Genomic DNA, 24,124 nt, shown 5'->3' with positions numbered 1-24,124 from the left:
ATCCTCGAGCCTGAGATGCTACTGGGAGCCATGTGCTTTGTGGCTGCCTGGATGTCTTTCTTCAACAATGGAAGGGTGTATGTTAACAGCCTGTAGTAACAAGACTCCATTATTGCAGGAACATAACATCTCAAAGGGACTCCCAGCTACCCAGAGGTTGTAGAGAGTTCCATTTAGCACCATCTTTGTGAGGCGTGAACACCTGACACAGGATGAAAGTGGAGAAGCCGGCCCTGGGGAGGAAGGGCTTTTTCCCTTTCAAGTTTCTGAACTCCTCTAGGTCTGTGGAGGTCCAAACCACAGAACCAAGGAAACTCAAAAGGAAAGCAACAAAAGGAGCCACAAATCAAAAGCGCCCTCTCCAATGTACAGCTCCTGCTGTTCTGCTTTCATTACGCACCAGCGTTGTCTGAATGGCTAGCAGCACCTCAGCCTCCTTGTACAAAGTCAACACACTGTATTGAGGAGTGTGTACAACTTGCAAAGGAGCAGACTGTCTGCCGGCTGAATTCTCCAGTCTGCTCCAGTCTCCCTCCATGCTTTTTTTCTCTGTGGGGCTGGGAGCTAGGGAATTTTCTTTGTCCTGTGACTACGAGGTTGCTTTGGGATCTTTAGGAATACCATCGACCCTATCGCCATCACCACCCATCCCTCTATAGCCATGTTCTCCCTGAGAACTGTCCTATAATTGGGACTTTTCTTTGCCCACCTGCCACACATGTCCTCTTCTTTCCCCTGGGTCCCACTCTGCCACTAATTCTTTAAAGGTATTTATGTTAGCCAAAGCTCTGTGTTGTAGGAAACAGAAACTCACTTCAAACTGAGAAGGAGCCTCTGGATAGCTCACAAAAATAAAGCAAGATCCAGGTTTTGTAGGGCCCAAAGCTTAAACAATAAAGTGAGGGTATCTCTTTAATTTCAAATGCAAAATTAAGTATGAAAGTGAGTATCAAAAAAGAGAAATCACAGCAAACTGCAAATCTTTAAATGTTGACAAGTGTCACAAATACCACAAAACCCAGAAAAATATCCTAATGTTCTTGTTAATTAACTGACTGATAATGCTTCTGTAATAACTCTGTTCTATTCCTTTTATCTGCTTGCTCTTTGATCACCTGTCCATATGACAATAGGTTTTTACTCTAATTTTCAAGGGAATAATAAGGTAGTTCAAGTCTTTCTTCTAGCATAGTGATCAAAATTCATCACGGAAGGTGGGATGACGTGCAACAGCACACACAGGTGTACTCCCTGTTTGTAGTACTGAGATCTGTCCTCTTTTAAGACAGAAACTCTGACAAATCAGTTTTCATGATTCACAAAAGAAAAAACATGATGCATTTAAGCTGCCTGAATTACATAATCAAACATATTCCTCCACACTTCCATTTTGACTAGACGTCAGTAAAAACTGAATCCTCCCTCTATAACTTTATTTTTTTTTCAATATATGAAATTTATTGTCAAATTGGTTTCCATACAACACCCAGTGCTCATCCCAAAAGGTGCCCTCCTCAATACCCATCACCCACCCCCCCTTGCTCCCACCCCCTATCAACCCTCAGTTTGTTCTCAGATTTTAAGAGTCTCTCATGCTTTGGCTCTCTCCCATTCTAACCTCAATAACTTTATATTTCTGATTATTTAAATGTACAAAACTCTTCTAAAAATAACAATAAATGTACAAAGTTCTTTCAAATCTGTCTTCTCCTCTTCTCCCCACATACACTGGGTGCTAACAGCAGTACAGTAGTTCCTGTACTAACCAGGGCACACTTTCCCGCTGCATCTTCCCTGCAGGAAAATGATTACAGACCAGGGGGAGGGGAGGAGAGGTGCGGAGTGGAAGCAGAAAGAGCAGCTTGGAGGCTCTTGAAGCCACCTATGCAAAGGATGGCAGTGATTTAGACTAAGGTAATAGTGGTAGAGATAGTAAATGATCGGAGTCAGACTTATTTTGATAGTAGAACCAGTACGATTTGCCACTTAGATATGAGAGATAAGAAAATGCAGTGGAGGGATACCTGGAAAACTCAGTCAGTGGAGCATGTGACTCTTGATCTCTGGGTTGTGAGTTTGAGTCCCATGCTAGATGGACAGATTACTTAAAAATAAAATCTGAAAGAAAGAAAGAAAGAAAGAAAGAAAGAAAGAAAGAAAGAAAGAAAGAAAGCAAGAAAGAAAGAAAGAAAAAGAAAATGAAGTTGAGGATAATGCTAAGTAGATAACATGACCACACAGGATTATTTCTGAGCACTTCCTGAATGAATGCTTGTAATTCTGCCTAGCATGATGCATGGAACATAACTGGAGAGCAATAAACATTAGTTAAATCTAAACCTTGTTTGTATTACTTTAAAAAAAAAAACTAAGGAGAATAAATTGTATGGCAGGTCCTTTATCATTACTGTTAACGATAACAAGCATTTCTGAACATTTCTTTCACTGGCCTATGCAAATCTGTTCAGGACAAGATAAGATAACAACCTAGGCAAATATTTAAAATAAGATATTGCCAAAAAAAAAAAAAAAAGAGCAAAAAGAGCACGTAGAGCACAATCTTATATTTTTATCTAGGTAAACACAACTCACACAAAAGAAGATATCTAGGGTGGTCACTTCAGTGCAAATGAGCCACCAAAGCCTAATTCTGACTGGAGATTTTGGATTACCAACCATAATGACTTCAACCCTCAGCCCTAAATACCCCTTTGTAATTCCTATTGGACCCTAGCTTTGAAAGTATACCCTTGTATGCTCTAATTTTTAATTTGAGAAATTCTTACTTTGAATTTTTTTAACGTTTGTTTATTATTGAGATACAGAGAGAGACAGAACATGCGCATGGGAGGGGCAGAGAGAGGAGTAGACACAGAATCTGAAGCAGGATCCAGGGTATGAGCTGTTAGCACAGAGCCTGACGTGGGGCTCAAATCACAAACCGTGAGATCATGACCTGAGCCGAAGACGGACGCTTAACCTACTGAGCCACCCAAGCACCCTGAGAATTCTTACTTCAAATCCATACATGAAATTTATCATTGATATTTGCACCATATCATTTCACCACTTGCTTCAGTTTGCACCATAGAAGGTCTTATTCTACAATAAAATATTTCCAGTTAGTGAGGTTTTGAATATTTCCTCTTTTTATCCAAATGTTTTCAAAAATTTTGCAACAGCTATACATTACTTTGAGGTAAAAGTAAATTTTTTTTTTTGAGCGTTTATTTATTTTTGAGACAGAGAGAGACAAAGCATGAACGGGGGAGGGTCAGAGAGAGGGAGACACAGAATCTGAAACAGGCTCCAGGCTCTGAGCTGTCAGCACAGAGCCCGACGCGGGGCTCAAACTCACAGACCGCGAGATCATGACCTGGGCTGAAGTCGGCCGCCTAACCAACTGAGCCACCCAGGCGCCCCAATATTTTTAATACAGTAAGACAAAAAAAGATTAATAAAAACTCAAGTGGAAATATTACTTGATAACATCTCAATAATAACAACTTCTTAGTAAATATAAATAAAATAGAACCTAGGGGCTCCTGAGTGGCTCAGTCATTTGGGCATCTGACTCTTGATTTCAGCTCAGGTCACAATTTCATGATTCATAAAATTGAGTCTCAAGTCACATTCTGCGCTGACAGTGTGGAGCCTGCTTGGGATTCTGTCTCTCACCTTGTCTCTTCCCCTACCTGTTTGTGCTTTATGTCTGTCTCTCTTTTTCTCTCTCAAAAATAAATAAATAAACTTAAAAAAAAAAAGTTGAACTTAAAATTTTAACTAACCAGAATTATTGGGATAGTTAAGGATTGGAACATTCTAATGATTCAGTATAATATTTTTTTGGTTTTTAGTTACACATAAATGAACATCACCTTTGTTCCCTGCCTTCCACCTCTTACCCTAATTCTTCCCTTTTCTACTTCCTTCCCCCAAGAATATAGCATAACTTATTAAGAATTTCCAATATACCATATGCAAGACTTCGTAAATAGCATTTAGAACACTGGGCCTAAAGAAATCCTGAAGGCTTTGTTCTCTGGTAGAAGAGATTTATGTCAGTATTTACTACAAAATAAGGAAATTTCCTTAAAGAATCTGGCAAATATTGTAGGTTGGCTCATGCAATACTTATTCAAATTCCCTTTCCTTTCCTTCTGCTCCTATAAGAACTAGAGAGATACAAACCCACCTTTCCAGATGTCCCTGCAACTAAGGGCATGCATGTGACACATTTATGACCAATGAGAAATAAGTGAATGTCTCCTGGGAATTTCTTGGAACCTCCTATCTGCTAGTTCCTGTCTGGAATGCAAACAATGGTTTGAGTTGAAGCAGACATCTTGGAACATAAGGAAAAAAAGTAAGAGAATCCCAGGGCCTTTGAAGCACATATCCTTGCACCATTCATCTAATACCAGACATCATACACCTCCAGACATATTTATATGAGAAAGAAGAAAACTTCATATGTTTTATGCCTATTACAAGTTCAGCTTTCTGCTACAGACAAAGGCAAGTCCTAACAAATCTGTAGGCCACATCCTAAAGTAACTTTAATGCCTTTAACTAAATCTCTACTACCTTATGTTCCAATATTAGCCACTTTATCTTGATATCACAATTTAGGAAAATACTAATTACTCCATGGTTCTGAAAAATTAAAATTGCTTACCAGGAAAAAAAAAAAAGGATCATACTAGGCTTCTTAGACTCAATGTCCAATTAATATATTATACATTTGTAAAATAGGGACATGTAAAAGAGGCAAATGAAATAAAGTCACAAACCTGAGGAATTTCATAAACAGTAATTAGGAAAGTTAACAGTCTTCACATTTTATAAAGTTTTGTAAATTTTTGCACAGTTTATAAGTCCTGTGTTGTTAGCAAACCTTTCTATGTCAACCAACCAACTTTGCCATAAGGTGACTGAGTGTTCAGAATGTGAAAAGGCCACTAAGTCCTAACTCAGAGATTTTTTTCATCTAGTCCATGGCCAGGAGGGGATCTGCATCCCCCCAAATAAGAAGAGTACAAGAGAGATTGAGGCCATGAAAAGGTAATGGGCAGAAGACAATCTTACCAAGATTACATTCCATAAAACAGAATTGGCAACATCTGCTCAATCTACTGTAGATAAACAGTGAACTGTTTTCCATCTCATTAACTAAGAGGATGAGATATTAAATAAACCCCAGGGGCCTCATGCTTTGTTATCACATTTAAGGCTTGGCCCAGACTTGCTGCATTAGCTAATCCTTGTAATGGTTTACAATCTAAAATCCTACATAATTTCTTTCTTTCTCTCTCTCTTCCTCTCTCTCATATGCGCACACGTGCGCACACACACACACACACACACACACAATTCCCAAATGGCTTAAAACCAAAAGTTCCTTCTTAATCTGACTGTCTAATTACTAGTCACTTAGCTTAAATTATTAACCATGTCTTCAAATGTGATATATGATACCTGTAGGCCTGCAAACAGGATTCTAATAGAATTATCTAATTCTATTAAACTGCAAACAACTGCCCATTAAATATTTATTAGCCAGCTTGTATTCATTGAAGATAGATTGGAGTGTCAGCAAACCTCTAGGTTCCCTCTTCCTGGAGCTCTGTCACACAGAAGGTTGGGCCAAAACAGCCCATCAGGATCGTGCCAATTGATCAACTGCCAATTACCTATTTAATCAAAATCAATGAGAAAAAAAAAAGGTTTAGGAGAACTTACAAGGTATGGTATGGATTTTTTTTTTAATACTTGGTTAAATAAGTAAATTGGTTGAAATCTAGCTAACTTGATTGTAAACACTTAAGGTTTATTTTACCATAGGGAAAACTGCTAGCAGTTAAATAATTAGATTTTCTTTTTCAGACTGGTGAATTGTATTTTTAATAAAGGAGTTGAAGAACTGTCAATTTTGGCCACCCAGGAGAGATGATTTTTGAGGCCACGCTTTCAGGCTACAATGCCTTCCTTCTTAAAGCCATATGAAAGATAACCTGACACCTTTGGCAGACAGCACTCCTTCAGATGGTAAGCATGTGGGCAGTTTTAAACAATTAGATTATGCAAGATGGCAAGTGTTCATTCACTAAAAATGCAAGAACCATCTGGATTCTCCCAGAGGATCTGGAGAAAATGAACAAGGAAAGTCACTCCTCTAAACAAACCACTTTCACATGAGTTGTTCAAAACCCCAAGTGTAAATCAATTCTTAATAGCAAAAGGCCATAATAAAGAATAAAAAAGAAGGGAAAAATGTCATCTAACTCTTGTTCAACTAACTTTTCAGTAGTCAGAGAAAGACGGGCCAAAGAAAAACAGGAATTGCTGTAGCAAATAATCAGTAGTGATATGTTTTTGCTTCCTGGTTGCTGTAATTAAGGATTCGATGTATAGATTGATTCATACTTAATCAGCCTTATAGGTTGATTTTGAGGAAATACTACTATCCAGAAGCAAAATAATTAAAATAGACATGAAAATCGGCACTAGGAATCTCTAGTCATTTAAACACAAAGCAATGGGGAAGAAAAAATAAATTGCATTATATTCACATACTGGAATAAAGTATTGCAATGCAAATGGACAGACTATATAGCAACATAGAAAATGGATAATTTTGTAGACATCATGTTGAATGAGAAAGCCAGACCAAGAAAAAAAAAGAAAAGAAAGAAACGAAAAAAAATAGCAGATTCTGTATGATTAAATTTACACAAAATTCAAAAACAGGCAACATTAAGCTATGTTTTAAGTAGAATAATAGTTACCTTTTGGAGAGGGGAAAAGGGTAGTGATGGGAGAATTTTGGAGTAGCTTTCTATCCTTGATCTACAAGCTAGTTACAAAAATCTAGTCCCTTTGGGAAAAACTTTGCACTTTTCTTAATGTATGTATCCTTTAATAAAAAGTTTATTTTCGAAAAGTAAAGCAACAGAGCAATTTATTTGTGTGGCCTTAGGCAAGTCACTTATCTCTGAACCTCGAAGTTTCCATCATGTGTAAAATAAGCAGTTGGACAAGATAGTCCAGATTTCTGCAGATTGCAAAAATGCTTTGATTCTACAAAAGATCATTAGTCTCACAAGGACAAACTGGATCAATAAATCTATACTGTATATATCAACCTCACTTTGGCAGTCAAATCTTTACTTAAATAGTAAATCTTCAATCTTTACTTAAATAGTAAAAAGCAAATCTGGGGGCAGCATACCTACATAGAGAATCCTCCCTCTAGATAGGTAGATACATATATAGAGATAGATATTCTCTAAAATAAAATAAAGCTAGATAAAAAGGAGAGATAGGGAACTGTCTCACTGTCAAAACCCATCCCTCAAGTTTCTTTCAGCTCCTCATTCACGTGTAAATATTTAATCTTTGAGTTGTCTTATCCCAAGAGAGTCCATGGCTCTGAAATCAGACAGGACTGAGCCTCACAGGAGTGTAAAAAAAAAAAAAATCTACCCAAAAATATGTCCTCAGTGCAACTACCTAAGTACCCAATGTTCCCATCATTAGAGCATCTTCTTTCATTGATCAGCCCTTCACCTCACAGAGAACTGGCCTCTGAAGACATAAGACATACGACACAAGGTTTGTGCACATGGAAGAGGATGGTAGAAATCCAAAGCCTAGTGCATCTCTAGAAAAGAGGATGCTGACATTTGGTACCAAGATGGCATTTTCCGGCAAACTCAGAACCAAAAATCAAGAGAACATTGTAAGGGAATGGGAGCCAGGTATTCTCCCAGTGCTTAATCCCCACATAACACCAACTTAGTCCTGATTCTCCTCATGTCTCCACAAGAAAAATCCACACAATAAGAAAATAAAATTCCACCAATGTCTGCCTTTCCCTAAACAACCATAAGTCAACCAAATAAACTTTTCACTTTTTAAACTATTAATTATATATAGAACACTATAGGAGGACTGCTCAGAATTTCTCTTCACTCACTAAAGAAACCAGAGCATAGATCTCTCTGCTCATGAATCTCTGTAAGGAAATATTGGCAATTCATTGGGGAATGAGCAAATGTCACTAATTCACAACCAAAATAATGGGCAGGGAAAAAATCTTCACCCCTCATGTATGAAATATTACAACTTTTAAATTCACTAGTAGTGAACTTTTAAATTCTCTAGTAGTGAATCTCTTAAAAGGACAAAATAAAGTACAAATCAAGAATTGTTCTTGGAGGAATATTCCCGGATCATGTTGTCAGGAAACAGATAACATGTCATTTCTCCTTAGCTCTCAGGGAGAGTAGAAGTGTCTGGAGAGTATGCAATGAGCAGGTTACCTGCTGCTGTCTTTTACAAATCTTAAACAGAGACCAAAAACAGTTTGGTTGGTTTTTCTTAATAAGGCACATGCATCTCCAGAGAACACATCCTCACCAGGCAAAACAACTGCCTCTAAATGTCTTTTCATGCCTTCCCAGCTGGGACCAGAGTTTTGTTCTCTCCTTTAAAAGGCAAAGGGCTCTGCTACATATCTAGGGAAAGGATGGGGCAGAATTATATTTTCAAGGCATTTGTTAAGGTGTCAGTCTGCTTCTCCAAATTGTAAAAACATAAGCTATTGTGCAAATACTATTTAACTCATGAAAAACGCCACTGACCTAAGCCCGGTATAGAAAGGTCCAGTGATAAAATAGGCTTTTTCCACTCCTACAAGGTGGAAACAAGTTGGGAGAAGAGACAAGAACACAAACAAGGAAGAAGAAGAAGAAGAAGAGGGGAACTAGAGCTGTTACTGCATCCAGAATCATTCCATAAAGAATTTATGGCTGCATAGATGCTGAGGCTCACCAAGATGCTACTCATGTGGCCATCCTTTGAGGACTACTGTGCCTGAGATTTCTAGTCTCCCACCCCATATCCATTTTTCTATAATGATACAAGTCTTTTCTCTGTACATGGCTGCCAGGTTAAAGACTACACTTCCCAGCTTTCCCTAAAATTAGATGTGGCATGTGACCAGGTACTAGCCAATGGGAAATATGAGTAGAAGTTACTTGTGCAACTTTCTGGTCACATCCATAAAAAAATAAGACATGTGAAATTCTATTATTCTTTCTGGCTTTCTTCCCACTTGCTGGAATTCAGACATAGTGAAAGCACATGCCAAGCACGAAGAGCGGCAGAAGGTGTTCAGAGGCTGCTGGGTCCCCACATCATGGATCCACTATATAAGTCCTAGATGGCTTACACTCAGCAGCCAAAACCAATATCCTAAAATTCACAACCACCAGTTGCTGTTGGTCGGTTCTTCATAATCCTCAGTCCCATTGGAGTGATGATTATTTCTGCTCTGGAGATTACCCAGGCTCCCGTTAAGCATGGATGATCCTCCACTTAACAGCCTGACATAAGGGTAATCTCACCCCATCATTACTACCAAGAGTGTGAGGTTACCACATACAGATGACTTGTAGGGTCATGGTAGTTTGAATCCAGAGCCCTGTCCTAATCAAGGCAAGGCCATGATGAACCAGTTGCAAATCATCCACAGAATCTAGTCAGCAGTGGCTTTAAAACCTCTGATGACAGCTCAATAGCCTTTTTTCTCCAGCTGGGAAATTTTAGAGGTGAGCCTGAGCAGGGTCACCTGAATAGATTGCAACTGCCAAGACTTGGTGGCTAAATAAATGAGTGCATATGGAATGGAAATTAGGGGGCCAGACCTAAAATAAATTTAACAGATTGCCTCCTCTTTAAGGGCTCCTTTTAATCAGCTGGTTTCATGAGACTTTGCTTTGCAGAGGAGGAGATGTGACTCATGAGCATGCTTGCTAGAGACAGATGCTTGTGGGTTTTGTTGTTTTTTGGTTTTTGTTTTTTAAATTCTCTCATACAGGGATCCATAAGAAATTTGGGTGAGGAGAAAGGCCAATGATAAACATGATTTGAATCAAGGCAGATTTGGGGGGGTAAGATATACAGGATTTTTACAGACTCACAGTTCCTAAAACTATGTTCAAGGACATAAAAATGTGGGCACCTGCGTGGCTCAGTTGGTTGAGCATCTGAGCTCAGCTCAGGTCGTGTTCTCACAGTTCATGAGTTCAAGCCTCACATGGGGCTCTGTGTTGACAGTGTGGAGCCTGTTAGGGAGTCTCTCTCTCCCTCTCTCTTTCTCTGCCACTCCCCCCACCTCAAAATAAATAAATAAACTTAAAAAAAATAAAGAAAGGAAGGATGTAAAAGTAAAAGGTGAATCAGAGTTTTACAAATAGAAGAGCTTAGAGATCACCTTGTTCAACTCCATTTTCCTAAACACTCAACATAGTATATAATACTCAGTTGGCAATTAAATATAATTTTTGTAGTTGTTGAATAAATGATTGCCTGACTAGAAATTAAGAGAGATAAGTGATTCATCCAAGATGAATTACACAAGAAATACCCAGGTGAGCTAAAATGTGTCAATCCCAAGCTCAAGACATTTTCTACACTACTTTCTCTCATTTCTACATAGCATAGTCTCCATCTTTTAAATGAGCCCCAAATTTCATGCACACACTTTCCTTTTCCTGGTGTCTGTATCAGTTAGGATGATTTTAGCTATAGGTAACAGAAAACCTAGCAAAAGTAGCTTCAGTTAGAAGAATATTTTACTTTATAGAAATCCAGAAATGAATTGTCTCAGGGTTGATTTTGATGGGTCAACATCATTGAGAACCTAAGAACTGTCCATCCTTCCAATTTCCCATGCTCATGTGTTGCTTTCATTTGGGGTTCTATTTTTTCATGGTTGCCAAATAGTTGTAGCATTTCTTTTTATCTTCTATGAAAGCTTCCAAGTAAAATAAAAGGGACAAGGGGCATCTGGCTGGCTCAGTCGGTAGAGCACGGGATCTCAGAGTTGTGAGTTTGAGCACCACATTGGGTATAGAGACTACTTAAAAATAAAATCTTTTTTTAAAAAAGGAGGGATGAGAGTAAAAATGGCTTCCTTCTCACATCACTCTATTAATAAAAAGAAAAATAATTCCCAAAACCTTCAACATACTTCTCTTTATGTTTCACTACCAGAAATGAAACAATTTCTGGCATATTTCACCAACCATTGACAAAAAGAAATGAGATTGTGGTAACTGGCTTAGGCCAATCCTGATTCACCTATGCGAGCTGGGCACATTCTATCCCAAACAAATATATTCGTAAGGAAGAAGACTAAGTGGCTATCTGAAGACATCTATGAGATTCTGGCACATACACAGATTGCTCTGGCAGCTCTACTCAAGACTAAGCCCAAAGGTATTATATCCCAGAAATGTTAGATACAGGAGTATGAATTCAACTTAACAAACATTTGTCAATCACTTTCTATTTACCAGTCTCCCCACAGACCCTGCAACTTAACAGATAGAACTGATACTTTTCTTACCCTCAGGGAGCCCACTATACAAAGGCAGATAAAGACCACTAAATATGTTATTATAATCCAATATGATGTGTGCTCTTATGGGTAAAGTGCCCACACAAATGGGATAATGAAGACATAACTAGCCCACATACGGATGGTCAGGGAAGGCTTCCAAGAGCAGGTGTCATCAACAGAATAAGTAGAAGCTAGTATGGAGATGTTATGGGACAAGCAGAGTGTGTTCCAGGTAGAAGTTTTCAGCATAAGCCAAGTGCAAGAGACAAGTGAGAATATGATGAATCTGAAGGCTGGGGGAAAAAATTCTGTATGACTAAACCACTGAACATAAGGCAGAGGGATCAACTGAGACTAAAGAGGTAAGAGCTGGTATTCGAATTAGTCCTGTTTCAACTTTTTGCCAGTTTGATAAAGGATTCGCCATGGCAGTCATAGGTGGAATCACAGGTGTAAAAACAACTAAAAGGCAGCAAGCACAAAGGCGACCTCCCCCGAGGAAATGGATCATGACATTGCTACTTGGTAACTCGAAATTCCCTTTGCCGATTCTGCATCTATTGAGGCTATTACAGACCAGGCTGAAAATAATGTACCAGTTCAGAGTGTGTCAACAGGTCCCCAGCAGAAGGACTAGTGTGGGTAATGAGTGTGCTTTGACAGCCCAAGGTCAGATATTTAACAATATTCCAGAGTTTAAGTATGATACACTGAGCGCTGTTTTAGCTTCTTACTTGAAAGGCTCACAGCTGCTAATATTTACAGAAATAGGAAGCAATTACAGTTCGCTGCCACAGGAGGAACTTAAATAATTTAAGACTCATAATGCCTCTGATTCTTTTCAAGCCATCTTTTCTCCAGAACCAGCTGCTTCTAGCTCTCAGTAAGCCCTCTGTTGAGAAGGCAGAGTCGCCCTGATGCACGGCACTGCTTTTGCTCGCCCAAAAACTCAAGCATACAGCTTTTTGGCATCCACGACATTTCTCCCACATTTGTACTTCATCTCTGGAAAGGGCCCCTTTTCTCACCAGCAATGAAACTCCGCAGCCATCTGCCCGGGCTAATCTGGGTAAACTGGCATGAGCAGAGAGAACCATAATGTAATTTCGCAAATTAAACTAATTTATTTCAGTAGCCATTTTCATGACACGGATGTGGTAGGACAAGAATAGAGAAGAAAGGGGAATGGGGGAGAAATAGAACATGTTGAATGCCAAACAGAAGAAAGTCAAATTTTAAGTGCCTAAAGTTTCCATGTGAACTATCCCAAGAGTCTCTCCTTGCGATTCCATTGTGAATTCAGCTCTTTCCCATCATGGTCAACAACCTGATGAGTGGGATAGGAAAATGTAGACAATTGTAAATTTTTTAACTGAAGTTTAGATTGAAGAGCTTCTAATATCCACCTATCAAACAATCTTGGCAAGAATTAAAAAATATTGAGGTATCTGCTCCCATTATATAGTTTTAAAATATGACCAAGAATGTAACTGGTAAAGTTACTTCACCTGGGGATAAACACTTTTTATGTGAAAGGTGTTCTAGGATCTTTAGCTTCCACAATCCTATATTATCATCACAGCTTTTCTTGGGAGGACACCAGACTAGAAGAGAAAGAACATGTTTCCTGGCATTCAATGTATTAGCTTTTAAATCTCAGTTCTACCCCATTTTGTGCCTCCCAACTCTGAGTTGTTATCCCATGTTTCTGAGCCTCAGTTTCTGTACCTGCAACATGAAGATGATCTTATAAACATGTTTTAATCAGAATTAAATTATGTCAAGTGAAATTACATAGACTAAGAACCTAATAGTGGCTAAGCTATAAAAACTGTCCAATGAAGCATGGCTCCATCCCTTCTCTCCCAATACCTGCTCTTCCATTTTTCTCATCAGGATAATATATATACCTTTCCAGTGTCTGTAGCATTTGGGAGAAATGCTAGTCAGCTGTCACTTGGAAAATACAAAAAAGAAGCACTTTTTTAATATCAGAAAGGGCCCTGTTATGGGTTGAGTTGTGTTCCCCATAAAATGTGTATGTTTAAATTCACCACTCCAGTACCTCACGATGTGACCTTACTTGGAAGTAGAGTCATTGTCAATGTAATTAGTTAATATAAGGTCATACTACAGTATGGTAGGCCCCTACTCAATACATCTGAAAGAGAACACCATTTAAAGAGACAGGAAGGCCCCAAGGAGACCATCATGTGAAGATGAAGTGATGCAGCAGTGATCTCAGTGATGCAGCAGAAGCCAAGGAATACCAAAGATTGCCAGCAAACCACCAGAAGCTATGAGAAGGGCATGGAACAGAGCCTTCCTCATAATCCTCTGGAGGAATCAACCCTGCTGACACTTTGATCTCCAACTTCTAGCCTCCAGAACTGTGAGATAATGAGTTTTTGTCATTTAAGCTGCCCAGTTGGTTGTACCTTGTCACAACAACCCTAGTAAACTAGTACGGACCCATGGCTAAAGTTGTTTTCCACTCAGTGTACACATTAACAGCTTTCACCACTACAACCTTTTTTATAGGTTGTCAATGACTTTAGGTCTTTTGGGCAAACACTCAGTTGTATACGATAAATAATATGGCTGACTTGGACAATTCTGGCTGGCTGAGAACACAAAGATCCTTAGTACACTGCCTCCTTAGTCCCAAAAAGCACTTTGAATAAGAGGTTTTATTGGCTCTGTTGACCTGGTTTTCTGTCCCACTAGGTATCAAGCTCCTTGAAAGCAGAAACTGTGTCTCATTCGCCTTCAGATCCCAAAAAGATGTGGAAGGTGCATAACATTTGTTGAACACCTTATTGTTTGCTAAGCACTTAAAACTTAGTTCTGCAAACTGGTCTGAGTGCCTGTAATGTGCCAGGCCACATCCTCAAACCAGAAGAGAGGGACATCAACATCCCCATCTTATAAAAGAAGAAATTCAATTCAGAAAATTTAGATAAAAAACAATAGAAAAGAAAATTAAGATGAAAATGGTGAAGGCTCTTTCTTTTTTATTGTATTTTGTAATATGATTTCAAAAAATACAAAATATGAATCCAATGTACATATTCTCCTGGAGCCTGGACTCAGAGAACACAAGAAAGAATGAGAGAGGTCAAAGTGTCAGCTCCCCAGTAAATTTATTGGTGTCATCTGCCCAATAAATTCCCATAACATAAACCATACATTGTAAATAAACCACAGTATGACACAGTTCTGACCCTGAGCAGATGTAAGTAAAATCTAGAATACAGTCATTTCTCAGAAGAAAAGTCTGGCCCAGAAAGACTCATTCCCCTTCTAAATTATTTAATACTTATTAATTGTATCCTGCAAATTAAAATGCTAAATTAAAATCATCCCCTACCTTTTACTCTTCAACACATGAGAGTGCAGCAAATAACTATGCTAAAACCAAACAGCTGCATCAAATTCATATATGCATGTAGATCAAATCCAGATAGATGGAGAGGTCAATGATAGAAAGATAAATCTATATATGAATGCAGATATTATAGGAAAATGTTAACTTCCTTCAAAAATCTGAATACTTTCTCTCAAAACGGTGGCATTAAAGGCTAGCATACTTCTCTACCTTTGAAACGTTTCTGGCACAGGTTTTTCTATTATTTTTTTAAGTTTGGTGTTGTGATATCTTGCATATCAAGACATAAGCACAACAAACATATTTGCTGTAGGAGATATGGAACTCAAGGAGCAACCTTGAGTACTATGACAACATGCAACCCACCTCCTGCTGGGTTTTCTGATCACAAAGATCCAACCCTTCCTGATAACTTGGGACCACTCTGGACTGGTGAGTACCTGATGGCTATGGTATAACTGTTTGTGCCCCCCGCCCCCAAATTCATATGTTGAAGTCTTAACCCCCAAAGATGGTATTAGGAGGTCAGGATTTTGGAGGTATTTAAACCATGAAGGGTGGAGAACCCATGAATAGGATTAGTGCCTTATAAAATAGGCTCCAGAGAGATCCCTGACCCCTTCTACCATATGATAACACAGCAAGAAGGCACTGACTATAAACCAGGAATATGACAATGCTGGTGCCTTGATCCTGAACTTCCCAGCATCCAGAACTCTGAAAAATAAATTTCTGTTGTTTATAAGCTACCCAATCTCTGTTACCTCGCTAACACAGCCCAAATGAACTAAAACACTGATAAACCTTTGACAAATGCCCTCAGAGTTTGACATTTCTCTTGCCCATTTCACTGCCTATATGTTGGTTTTTATCTCTTGCAAGCTCCTCATTTAGGGTATTATTCCATGAAGAGGGATGAAGAACCAACTTTACAGGATCCCACAGAAACTCCTAAAACAAAAAGTCCCTCCATACAGAGCCCTTCAACCAAATCAGACACATTAGCTCTTGCCTGCAGAATCCAGATTCACTCTCAAAGAACAAAAAGAAAATCTCACCTCTGAATATTCATGGAGAATTGTTGCTAAATTAGCACCAAACTAGATGTCTAATGATTAACTAGATGCTCTTGATAAAATATCCAATCACAGCCTCACCTGGCAGTTATGCCTTGTTTTAGAGCACCTCTCAGAAGGGATGGCAAAGCATAACCCATTTTAGAAACTACCTTCTTCTCTATAGGAAAACACATGTAAGCAATGAAATTCAATATTTACCCTGGATTCTTTTTCAAAGCAACTGTGAGCTTCTTGAGGAACTATGCATTTTTTTATCCTGAACACCTGTCACGAGTTTTGGCACACCACTGGCTTCCAACAGATGTTGGACACGACTGACTGACAGAGAAGGTACTGAGATAAGACTAAGGCTAACATCACAGGTGAGCAAGAGGTATCACAAGTATATCTGTTTGCATATCAATTCCCAAAACTAGTGGAAGTGTTTTTAATGTTTAACTCGAATAAGACTCTAAGAATATGAAAGTAGTGACTTACCAAGCCTGATTCCTTAGTGCCAAGATGTAAGAATCTCAATCATTGCTGCAAAACCCAAGCACAGTTGAAAAGACAACAAAGAAACTTAACACTTAACCATGTCAACAATTAACTTTTTTTTTTGAAACATACAACATGTTTGAATTATTTTCTAGTCACTCAATCCTCTTGCATATTATAAGCTTTTGAGTTATGCCAGTATTATAAATAATTCCTGGGCTTTTAAGCTTTTTTAAATACAAAAGAAAAATTACACATGTACTAGCACAGGGAGAAATGACACAGAAAGTCCTCATGACCCAGATTATGCCTACTGCTCTCTGATATTTTTTCTTCCATATCTTTTTCATTCAAGATCATGTATACCTTAGTTCAAAAATGGGAACCTATATACTGTACTGGTTTTAATTTTTTTTTTCATTTTTGTTGTCTTTAATGCCTACACTTTTGTTGTTGTTGTTATTGTTGTTGCTGTTGTTGTTTCAGAAAGAGAGCATGAATGGGGGAGAGGGGCAGAGGGAAAGAGAGAGAGAATCTCAAGTAGGATCCACACCCAGCATGGAGCCTGAAATGGGACTTGATGCCACAATCAAGAGATTATGACCTGAGCCAAAATCAAGAGTTAAATTCTTAACTGACTGAGCCATCCAGGTGCCCCAATTTTTCTAATGCCTATAGTTTTTAAAATCAGATTAAAATGTTAAGTGATTAGCTAGCAAACATATACTGACAACTACATACTACTTATTTTTCATAAGTAATGAACAACTGCATGATTTGTACATTTCAATACCCCAGAAAAGCTGAGGTAATATAGGCAGAGACTGATCTCGGTTCAGAAATACATCAAAACCTAAAACTCAGGTAGTATACCAGAGCTTGAGAGATTGTCAACAAAATGTTGAAATTTCCAATATACACTGACCCTTAGGTGACTCTGATTAACTGAAACCTTTTGCTTACAAGATAAGGAAGAATCTCTATTACACTATCAGCTCAACCAGTTGGGATGTTGACTATCTGACATCAGGGGTAAGAGTGGGGGTGGGGAGAATGAAAGAAAAAATTACACATTCAGACATTGTAGTATATCAGCAGCAGATTCCCAGACATACTACAGCATACAAGCCCATCAATTATATAAACTCCCAGCAAGTTCAAATAAAACAATAAACAAAGAAAAGGTCATCATATAACAGCAAAGCAAGTCAGGGAAAACAACCACCAGTGTCAGGCAATGCTTGATCCAATCTAAGGTGGAAAATATCAGGAGAGGCAAAGACTGCTATTGGCTTTAAATCTTCAGGTGGTGCATTCCCTCTGATAACTGCAGTGCCTAGAAAGGCAGCAGTCAAAACCAGTAACCCTGGTGGCCCTTTCAGCCATGGCTCTCCCTCCCCAAATTGGTTTGTCAGTGCGTGTATGTAGGCTCAGGAGATTGGAATTTGGCTAATGGTCTGTGAAACATTAGAATGGGCTCCTAAAAACACAAAAACGCTAAATCTATGATTTACAAATTCTCCATGAGGTCCTCTTTTAGGAGAAAGCAATTTGATCTAAAGCTCAGATCTAGAATGAGTGTCTTTCTCAGGTGACATGGCCCGTCTGAAACCTGCATAAATGATCATGGCATTCGCAGATTTCAGTTCCAAGGACTGGTCTAACCTCTTTGTTAGAAGTGTTTTGACTAGAAAGAATGCACGGCTTTAAAAGTGGAAGTTATCACATATTTAAATATTGAGATAAATAATCTACGCTATTAAAATGATTTTAAGTTGAGGTTGTCAAATTCCTGCTACTAACGTATTTTGAGGGCTTTAACTCAAATCCCTAATAACTCAACTTTTCCTCATTTCCTGTGTATACCTTAGTGATGAAAAGTGATGGGATCATCTCATTCCCTTACTTAAAATCCTTCAATGTCACCAAATCTAAACTTACCATGTTCAAATAGGTTCTTCCTGATCTGGGCAATCCTCCTCAACAACCCTCAATACACAAGGCGCATTCAGCCATATGCTGCTCCTTACAAACATCCACTATGTGCTACATGGCTTCCCGTCTCTTTGACTTCACACATGCTGCTCATTTACTCAGGTAAAACTTTCCAAACTCCACAACCTTCCCTTTACCCCAACCTGACCATCTTCTAGGTAAACCCTCGCTCAGCACTGCTTCAGTAAAACAGAACCACAAAATGGGGCTGGCTTTGGAGCTAGCCAACTTTGATTTGCATCTTACTTCTACCATCTAGTAGTTACTTAACTCCCTGTGCCTTTGTTTCCCCATCACCAAGATGTGAAAAGGAATAACACCTAGAGATATTGAGAGGTTAAATAAAGGAATACTTTAATCAGGTAGCTTTCAAAAACACTCAGTGTTCAAAACTATTAGCTATTTTCGCTGTTATCATCATTATCATCATCACTATCCTTTAATACTCCAGTTAAAGCTCTTTTTTTTTTTTTTGCAAAAACCCTTTGCCAAACACAACCTCTTCTCACAAACATGTCAATTACTTGTTTTTTCACCCATGAAACCTGACATACAGTAGTCTACCCTTATCTGGGGGGACTACATTCCAAAGCCTCTAGCAGATGACTGAAACCACAGATAGTACCAAAACTTATATATACTATTTTTACCCTATATATACATAACTATGATAAAGTTTAATTTCTAAGTTAGGCACAGTAAGAGGTTGGCAACAATAACTAATAATAAAATAAGCAACAATAACTATAATAAAGTAGCACAATTATAACAATATACTATAATAAAAGCTATGTGAATATGGGGTCTCTCAAAGTACCTCATTGTACTGTATTCTCCCTTCTTGTGATGATGGGACATGATAAAATGCCTGGGTGATGAGGTGAAGTGAGGTGAATGATACAAGCATTGTGATACAGTGTTAGGCTATGATATGCCAGGAGAATCATCTGCTTCCAGACCATGACTGACCACAGGGAACTGAAACCCTGTAAGGAAAACCATGGATGGGGACACGGGTCCTACTGTACTTCTAATGTGGCTCTCAAACTGGATCAAAAGGTTTTTTGCTTTTTTTTTTTTTTTTTTACATATCTGTTCTCTCCCTGAAAGTTTCTCAAGAACAGGAACCACATCTCATTAATCTTGTATTCTCAGTGCCTAGCAGAGCCTGACATACAGGAGATACAAAAATAAATATTAGCTGAATGAATCAATAATTGAATGAGTTCCTAAAAAGCCAAGTGACACCAAATGCTGATCAATCAAATCATGTATAAATGCGCTAGGAAATTGGATATTCAGAGAAATAAGAAAACTTCACGGACTGGGTGAATAATAGAAAGCACATGGATTTAGGAGCCAGGCCTGCCTGTACTGGAATCCCAACTGATCCTCCTACAAGCTTTATGACATAGGCCAAGTTATTTAACCCCTGGGACCCTCTGCTTCCTCACCTTTTTTTTTTTTTTAATTTTTTTAATGTTTATTTTTCACAGAGACAGAGAGACAGAGCATGAGCAGGAGAGGGGCGGCAGAGAGAGAGACACACACATAATCCGAAGCAGACTCCAGGCTCTGAGCTGTCAGCACAAAGCCTGACGCGGGGCTCAAACTCACAAACTGCAAGATCATGACCTGAGCCGAAGTGGGATGCTTATCCAACTGAGTCATCCAGGCGCCCCTCTGCTTCCTCATCTTTAAGAAAATAACATCTAGGGGCACCTAGCTGGCTCAGTCAGAAAAGCATGAGACTCTTGATCTTGGGGTCGTGAGTTCATGCCCCATGGTGAGTGTATATATTACTTGAATAAATAAATAAAATTAAAAAAAAAAAAAGAAAGAAAACATCTACCTCATCAGGGAAACAATAAATAAGAAGACATCAAGTAAAGTAGCAGGGCCTAGAAGCAAACATTCATTAACTATTTCCCTCGGTCTTTTACGAAGAACTATTTTTATAAATTTAATTATTACTCCGTTAATCTTTTTGTTAAATTTGAATCTGCTGAAATGAGTCACAGAACTATACCATCATAGGAGTCAAGTTTTTGTTTTCTTGTCCTGTAGCATGTTCTTAAACACCCAGACATACATACCCCATCTGCTATCTACCAGGGGACCAAATTCCCATATTCGTATGCTAGGGGCAAGTGTTTGCTTTAATTCATTTGGCTTCTACTCAAACCATTAATTTCAACCTCGGAATTTAGAAGGTAAATTAGTAGTCGTTATCTGAGGTTCCAGGAACACAGGCTTAGACACAGACCTGAGAGTCCTAATTAATATATTCCTTAACATTGCATTACAAACAAATCCATCAGCTCCATGTGTCTAGGGGAGATACAGCTGCAAGAAGAGAAGACGTGCACAAGACAAATCTCACCTCTTTTGTTAATTGACCAGGTCTGACCATGATAATATAAACTTTTCACAGTTGCTCCGTTAAAAAAAAAAAAAAACAAACTGGATCAACCATTTTCCCACCGATCAACTAGAGAATTTACACATAAATGTCAAGATTAACAGATAATCCCATCCACTGCTATAGAAAGAACATAAATCACTCATGAATTCTACCAAGGTTTGGTAGGAAAGTTGTAAAAAAGGTGGGGGAGTGGTTGGAAGTCACAGAATTTCTGGTTTCACAAGTCCAGGGCATTCCTGGTTTATCCCTAACTGTGCTCATTGTTCATTCTTGGCCCAAGAACGAAGGGAGCAAGTAGAAGGTGATATCACTGTTCCTATTCATAAACAGAGAAACTGAATTAAAACCACCCAAAACCTTGAGATCCACTTGACAGACCTGAATCATATGCAGATATCAATCTGCTCTTTTAACCCCTAAAACCTAAATTTAAGGGGCAGCTGGGTGGCTCAGTCAGTTAAGTGTCCAACTTCAGCTCAAGTCATGACATCGCAGTTTGTGAGTTCGAGCCCTGAGTCAGGGTCTGTGCTGACAGCTCAGAGCCTGGAACCTGTTTCCGATTCCGTGTCTCCCTCTCTCTCTGCCCCTCCCCCGCTTGCATTCTGTCTCTCTCTCTGAAACATAAATAAACATTAAAAAAAAACATTTTTAAGTAAAAAACAAAATTTTTTAAATTATTTTTTAACATTTATTTATTTTTGAGAGACAGAGAGACAGAGCATGAGCAGGGGAGGGGCAGAGAGAAAGGGAGACACAGAATCGGAAGCAGGCTCCAGGCTCTGAGCTGTCAGCACAGAGCCCGATGCAGGGCTCGAACCCACGAACCATAAGATCATGACCTGAGCTGAAGTCGGGTGCTTAACTGACTGAGCCACCCAGGTGCCCCCCCAAAAATAAATTCAATAGAACTGCAAGGGTAGCGGAATGGGAAACCAGTAAGGTGAGAGTGGACACAGAATGTCTTCCACCTTGTGATATCATGTAGCAGCATCTATTGTACCTGCTGTAGATGCAGGTGCCACTGAAATTAGAAAACACACAATCCTCTCTCACCTTCCCCAAAACTTAAAAATTTATGACTACTGAGTAAGTGGCCTACCTTTACTACGTTCCAACTCACGAGAGCATCAACAGATACACAGGCTAAGATCTGTGTTTGGCTCACAGGAGGAACAGAAAAGAGGAAAAGCAACTTTGCAAAAGTATCTAACTAAAACTATAGTAGTGTGTCTATTAACAAACACCCCCAAAATAGAACTTTGGTCCAAAGAAATGCAAATTTATTTAAAGCATAAGCTACAAAATACAAGAGTTGGCATGTCAACACTACATACTGAAATTTAATCAAACTGAAAAGAACAGTTGATCTGTCTTCAAGAGAAAGGGAGGGGGTAGTATGTAATATCTTTAATATATGGATGGCTGGGTAGAGTAAATGACTGTCGCACAGAAGGTTTATCTGTAAACACTGCAGTAAGTCTGGGGTTTTTAACCACAATAAATGGCTGGTTTCAATCAGCTGCTGCTAGCAGGAAATCCATGGCCCATAGGAGCAATTACCCATCTCTTGACTGAAGCACAGGGCAATTACAAGCTCCCTAAGTACACTCACAGCACTGGAGCACACGCCTGCACAGTGCTAATGGAACTCGGACAAGAAACTGGTTTGTGGCTACATTTCTCAGTCTCAGCCCCTCGCCAAACCTTTTCATACTTCTCTTATCTCACAACACGGCAGCAGAGACAGAGAAACTGTGGTCTGCAAAACCAATATCGTCTTCACCCAAAACACAGACATTAGAGTTTTCTCTGCCCTGCATCCCCTATAAGCCCCTTAAATTTATTACACTCATCCTGACTTTTCAAAATGTACCAGGCCTTCATCTGTGGTTTTGCAGATGACTTCTTACCTGAGTCTCCCAGTCAGTATTTGGTGCTCATTACTGACCAGATCAGTTAGCCAAATCAGGATTTCTAATCTTAAGGAAGTGAAGAGGAGTCTGTCAGAGAAATAAATGGGAAAAATAATTACTCTTTTATTTCACTGTGAAAAATATGTCAACTAGGTATCCTTAGAGAAGTAACCTCTATACGATTAGAAAAAGAAAAAGAAAAAGATAGCAAGTGGTCTATCAAGTTAACCTTCCATTTGCATTGCATTTATAACAGGTAACATTTACTAAAGACCTAATGTACCAAGCATTGCATTATGTGCTTCTAGTGTATTGTCACATTTAAGGCTCATAGTAACCCAAAGTGAATATCATGATCATCCTCATTTAAAGAATGAGAGGGGCACCTGGGTGGCTCATCTGATTCTTGATTTCAGCTCAGGTCGAGATCTCATGGAAAGCTGCCCCTTTCCAGCTTGTGCAAGTGTTTCTCTCTCTCTCTCTCTCTCTCTCTCTCTCTCTCTCACACACACACACACACACACACACACACAAAATAAATAAATAAACAAAATAATAAAGAATGAGATAATGGAGGAGTTCTTGGGTGGCTCAGTTGGTTGAGTGTCTGACTCTTGGTTTCTGCTCTGGTCATGATCTCATGGTTCATGGGTTCAAACCCCACATGGGATGGGGGGTGCTGCTTGGGATTCTCTCTCTCCCTCTCCTTCTGCCCCCCTCCAACTTCCATTCATGCTCATGCTCTCTCTTTCAAAAAAAAAAAAAATGAGATACTGAAGACTCAGTTTAAGTGATTTCCTCAAGACATTGCAGTTACATTGTGGATTCAGGACTTGAATCTGGTCTGTAACAGGTCAAATCTAGCTCTTAAATATCATATTATCCTACTCCTGATGTTGGGTGGCTCTGTGAGAGAAGGTGAATAATTGGCAAAGCCACCTTATCATGCTCCCATGACAGACATTAACGATGAATCCCAACATCCTTTCCCACTGAGTGTAGACAAGATCACAGAATCTCTCTCATCATAGTACTTCAGAAAGCCAACTCCATTTGATGCCAACTCCATTTCAGAATTCCTCAGCATAGCAGCCTTGGCACAGTGCTTGACCCATCAGTAGGCATTCAATAAATGTTAGATTTTAAGAGATGATTGTGTACAAGGAACATACATAGTTCCTTTAGCCCCAAACAGACCCATATTTAACTTCTGGCTCTACCGTTTACTAATTACGTGATTTAAGCAACTTATCTAACTCTGAACTTACTTTCCTCAGAGTAAAATAAGGTCGTGCCAACCTACCTTGCCAAGCTGTTATAAGGATAAAATGAGATGGTCTCTAGAGTTAGGAGGTGCTAATCCTCCAGGAAAACGAGACCTCTTAATAATAATAAAAGATCATTAGTTTTGCATAAAACTTCTTGGGATCCCCAAAG

The 24,124-nt window shown here is 38.9% G+C and overlaps 1 protein-coding gene across 7 annotated transcripts in view; it reads right to left on the bottom strand.

The window, feature by feature from the left end:
* The window catches only part of MAT2B (methionine adenosyltransferase 2 non-catalytic beta subunit), a 153,054-nt gene that overhangs the window by 37,840 nt on the left and 91,090 nt on the right, over positions 1-24,124 (bottom strand). For 4 of the 7 annotated variants that reach the window (XR_009259572.1, XR_009259581.1, XR_009259590.1 and 1 more), the window contains one exon: positions 22,685-22,774. The gene's annotated coding sequence lies outside the window, so the exon portion shown is untranslated. Of the gene's footprint in view, positions 1-5,601; positions 5,694-22,684; positions 22,775-24,124 lie in introns of all 7 variants that reach the window. The other 3 variants (XR_009259575.1, XR_009259566.1, XR_009259585.1) reach the window with 1 other exon arrangement.

Source organism: Neofelis nebulosa, chromosome 1, assembly GCF_028018385.1.
Source record: "Neofelis nebulosa isolate mNeoNeb1 chromosome 1, mNeoNeb1.pri, whole genome shotgun sequence".
Lineage (NCBI taxonomy): Eukaryota > Metazoa > Chordata > Mammalia > Carnivora > Felidae > Neofelis > Neofelis nebulosa.
The sequence above is the reverse complement of the archived record's forward strand: the minus strand, read 5'-3'. Positions and strand labels throughout refer to the sequence as shown.